This window comes from Dipodomys ordii, unplaced genomic scaffold (genome assembly GCF_000151885.1).
Source record: "Dipodomys ordii isolate 6190 unplaced genomic scaffold, Dord_2.0 Scaffold133, whole genome shotgun sequence".
Taxonomy (NCBI): domain Eukaryota; kingdom Metazoa; phylum Chordata; class Mammalia; order Rodentia; family Heteromyidae; genus Dipodomys; species Dipodomys ordii.
The window spans coordinates 2,315,890-2,321,446 of NW_012267349.1; positions in this window are offsets into that span (position 1 = coordinate 2,315,890).

Sequence of the window (5,557 nt, forward strand, 5' to 3'; positions counted from 1 at the left end):
TAATCAGAAAAGATGTTCAGAGAAATTCTTTAATGGTTTCTGAGCTGCTATCAGGCCTGAGCCCAGGAAGCATTGTTTTTGTAACTGAGATGTTGGGACATTTGGCAGTGTCATGTTCTTATTTGGCTAGGTGCAACTCTTTATTTATTAAAGCCACAGGCTCTTTAGGTCCAGGTTCAGTGTATTAATTTATGCAGCTTGCCTCCCTAGACAGACCAATTTGAATACCCCCGCTTCAGGATGACCCAGTTTGTAGCTGAGATATTAACTCTAAAGTTTTTCTTCTCTCTTATTATATCTGTAAAAGATATTTGACGCCCATAGTAGGAAGAGGTCAAGATCCAACACTTTGCTCCTCCTCTTTCTGCTCTTTCCTTCACTACCTCAACAGGAGTTGTATTCTCAGTTTAATTCAATGAGCTAATATTTCTTAAGTGCTAACTATATACAGGCCATATATTCATATGAACTGACTACCCCAGTACCTGTCTACTGGAGGCTAGGCTAGTCCCAGGAGGAGGAACCACTCCAGCAGAGTGTGGCATATTCAAATCTCAAGGCACACAAAAAGGGGGTGTGGAGATGGTGGTTGGCATTGCTATTTGGAGGCTCAGTAGGAAATTGCTGGGAAGGGACCCTTGTGTTTGTCAACTTTCTATAACTGTACCAAATACCTGAGACAAGCTACTTAAAAGGAGGAAAGATTTATTTTGACCCATAGTTTCAGTCCATTGTTACCTGACCCCATTCCCTTTGAGCCTGTAGCATCACAAGAAATCATAGGAAGAGCTCGTGCTAAAGGACATAACTCACCTCATGATAGCATGGAAACAGAGAAGATAGAAAGGGACCAGGATGCCACTATCCTCTTCAAGGTCATGTTCCATTGACCTAACTTCCTACTAAGCCTGAAGTCTGGACTACCTCCTAGTAGCACCATATTCTATGCCTCAAGCCTTTAATACATGGGCCTTTTGGGGGGCTATTTAAGAGTAAAAACATGGAAGCTTTTGACTTGGGTACTGAAGGATAGCTGAGAGTTTGACAGCTGTAAGTGCAGGCTTTGAGGAGATGGAGGTAAAAGCATTTTAATCCCAGCCTGGACCAAAGCAAAATGGGATAATAACAACATTGCATGTTTGAGGAACTTCAAATAGTCTCTGCTGGCTTGAGTATAGGATGAGTTAGAAGAGTTCAAAGAAAGGGGCTAGAACATAGCTGGCCTTGTTCTGTGAAAATAAAATAAGCCAATGACTTTACCAATTGTGTTCAGAGAATAGATTTCTCTAGACAAAATGACTCCTGAGACGATAAAATGAATTCAATGTCATCAATGAGGATCTCAACAGAAAACAGCACACTCGGTTAGAATTTTATGAGGATGTGTGATTTACCAATTGATTACTAATAGAAGTTTGATTCAACAAGCTACAAGGAAAAGTACAATGCTTATAAGTTATAGGTAGAAGAGCCATTAAAGGGTGGAGGGCAAGGGAGGATTTTGGCAAAACTCAGCAGGAAACAACTATGTAGGAGAGAGTTGCGTAGGGGCATAGCCAAGGGAAACACAAAGAAATCAAGAATATGAAGTCCTTCACTTCCATTTCTTCTCTCCCTCCAATTTCCTGTTTAATCTCCCATGAAGCCTAACTCAGTAGGACATGAGAGCCCATGGACATAACCTGTAAACATCAGGAGGTTCGGAAGGACAGTGGAAGATAGCTAGCAATTTATTGCTGCTGGCATTGTTGACAGTGCTGCTGGCTGGCCAGAGATGGTTATGGCTAGGATTCTCCTCATTATCTGCACAATATTTTCCCTTTTTTCATAGCCCTTCTCTTCACATCCCAGGACCCTAACCTTCTTAGCAGCTGGAATCTATTCCATGAAAGGTGAAAAAAATGCACCCAGCAACTGAAGAGGTTATTTTTCCTGCTATTGCAACAAAGAGAAGATTCATTAGTGAGGAATGCTCAAAATACAGACAAAAACTTTTGAGCTTAACAGAAGCAAATAACAAGAGATGACAGAAGGTGAGTCTCATGTGAGTCGTATGAGGAAGAATGATATTTTTGTGTGAGTCACTTCTTGGGACACAAAATTTCTCATTTGTTTTTGTCCCAGAAGCGTAGGGCTCAGGTGAAGTTCAATAGTGCCTATTTATTCAAGACAAGTGAATATTATTCGGCCCTGAACAAATGATCAGAAATCTCTGAATGAGGGCAACTTTGGTGGGGGGTGGGAGGGGATGGGAAGGGATGGGAAGGGGAAACAAAGAGGAGGCAACTATGCTTGATAAGAAATGTACTTGTTATCTTGCCCATGTAATTGTAATTCCTCTGTATGGTATTCTCACAATAAAATAAAATAAAATAATAAAAAAATCAGTTGAACCTATCTGTTAAGAGATGGTGGCAAAGATCAATTCTCTTAAAACTTTGAGTATTAAAGGTTACATTAAGGAGCCAGGGATCAAACTATAAAAGTGACCAATCTGAATGCATCCTAGGTGGTCGATAAGAGAGAATCTTTTGATTATACAACACTGTACATTTAGCTTTTTGAAGTTAGGATACTGATACTCTGGTGACGTGGTCCATTGTCTTAGTTGTCTCCTATATAAAGAGACAATGATACGAGCTTTTCACGGGATTTTCTTCCTTGATGGTCTACACAAGAAAAATATCAGTCCCATGAAACATCTGTTACAGTGATGGATTTTTTTTCAAGACCTACATCAATTAACTGTATTTAACTCTCAGATCTTCTTCAGACCCTAGAGAAAAGGACTGGAAGAAGGAAATTTGGAATTCTAACCAACAGACTTTTGTTTTCCATGTTATCAGTTCCGATAGAAGGAAGGAAAAGTTTGTATGGAATGTTATAGCTTTCCTTTAGAAGGAAATTGGAAAAATTGAATATTTGATATGGGTCAGCAGTTTGGTCAACGTGACAGGATCTAGTCTAATTTTCTGAGAGATATTGCCAAATATCTCTATCATAAAAGAGTTCGTAGCCAGGTATGGTGATGTTCATCTGCAATCCCAGTACTTAGGCGGCTGATGCAGAAGAATCATGAGTTTGAGGCCAGCCTAATCTACATAGATGCTAGTTCAAAAGAAGACTATAAAGGAAAGAAAAGGGGAGGAGAGGAAAAGGGGGTGGAGGAACAGAGAGCTTATATATCCATCAATGACTTGCAATTCACATGGAAGTACAAAATACCAACGAGTAGTGGACAGGGCCAGGCACTACTAATTGGAATGGGTAAGTATGAGACAATGCAGTTTTCCACTGACACTCAAGATCCTTCACTATAGTCACCTTCCTTTTGTTCAAAATAATCTCAAAGAAAAATTAGTCTTGAACACGAAATAAGGATGGGTTTGTTAGATTTGGCTTGATTATTTACATAGGTGCAGCAAGTGGTAGTTTATTGTATGTTAGTCTTCTTAAGTCTGTTTTCTCAGAGGATTTCTTTTGATGAAGAATTTCAACTTGAAATTTTAAAAACATTCCAAACCAAATAAAACAACATATCACAAGATTATATCTGAAGTTCCTGCTATTTGGGTGAATTCTACCCTTGTAGAGTTCTCAAAATATTATTCTAAGTTTCTTAAGCCTCCCAGGAAGTGAGCTTTTACCTGCAGTGCCAAAAGCCCTCCAAACCAGACAGACATAGTCAACATGCTTCCCAAGATGAGAAAGTCAACCTTTTTCAAGGGTTTGGGTCACATCTGATCAAGGAAATATAAGTCTCAAATATGGCATTGCAGCAAGGCCATAATTGCACAAGCAATGTTTCCAATTCTGTCTTGCTAACATGGAAGATACATCATTATTGAGCTTAGTCAAATAAGAATGTTGCCACACAAAGAATATATAGTACTTAGTTCCTGAATTCTACAGGGAGAATAAAAGATATGTGTTTCACTTCTGTTTGTAATAGCATAATCTACTCAATTGCCATGATTTATAGAAACATCAAGAAAAAAAACTGATAAGGGGTTCTTTATATCCAGAAAGTAGAACATTCAAAAAGTCAGCCATATTCTCAATGAAAATCACACTATTCCCCATCTGTTCATTCAGTGCTACGTAATTAATTCTTGTTCCTTTCTATCTGGAGTTAGCAATCTCATGAATAGGCTTTTTAAGTAAATCCATTGATAATTAGGACACACCCTTCAGAAACTTTTGCCTCTCAAAGGCCTTTGCCAAGCAGCTTTGACTTGGTACTTTGTTGGAGAATATCCATACAGGCAATGACTTTGAGAGAGGCATCAAATTAAAGCAAAACATATGTATGGATGAAAGGACTTCAAATGGTTGTGAGTACTTTTTCCAAAGTAAAAGATAAATGTTCACAGTAAGATAATGTAACTGAGAAAGACATTTAGATGTTTCTATGATATTCAAAACCACATATAGTCAATCACAAACAAGTTTTACATAAAATACTTACAAACAGTGATTAAGTCTATTTTCATAACAGAGTAGGTACTATATCTAGTTTATAAAAATAGACAACTATAATCTCTGTAGAGAAATAATCTTTAGGCAGAGCAAATAATTATCTTGATAATTCATAATATATTACCAAAAATTAATTCATAGAATATACAAAAAAACATTAAGAAGCCAGGTTCTGGTGGCTCACACCATAATCCTAGCTACTCAGAAGGCTGAGATTTAAGGATCATCATTTGAAGCCAACCTGTGCAGAAAATTCGATGAGATTTTTTATCTTCAACTAACCAGCAACAGAAGTTGGAAGTGTGGCTCAAATGGTAGAGTATTAAGGGATATTGTGAGGTCCTGAGTTCAAGCCCCAGCCCCAGTACACACACACACACACACACACACACACACACACACACACACACAAGAATATATCAAGTGAATGAAGTGAAGAGATCCAATGAGAGAGAAGTCAGTCTTAAACATCTATATCTGTACAATAGCACTCCATAGGAAAGAGAAAGTATGTACCATTGAATACCATGGGTTCAAAATATGTTAGAATAAAACTAAATTTGTGGCCAAGTTATCTGTTTTAAAAATGATGATGGACAACATTATACCTCTGGTGTCTTATATCAGGCAAAGCAGCACACAGATACTGTTAAGGGGGAACCCTGTTTTGCACAGTGAGCAAAAATTCCCTTGAAACTTTCCACATACCCTATCTTTTCAAGATATTTCTGCTAATGACATTTTACCCATACAAATTTAACCTAAAAAATTAACAATTCTTTCCATGGAATTCATCAATACATATCTAACAAACCTAATTATTTCTAGACTTTGTCTTTTGACAAGATGAAAGAACAAAGTTCTTGTCCTTTTCCAGGAGCCCCTGGGAAATTTCTAAGGTAGTCATAAGTATCAAAATTATTTAAATTCAACTTAAGGAAGATATGTTATCAAAAATTTCCAGGAGAATCAAGAAAATGTGGTATATATACACAATGGAATTCTATGCCTCCATCAGAAAGAATGACATTGCCCCATTTATTAGGAAATGGAAAAACTTGGAAAAAATTATATTAAG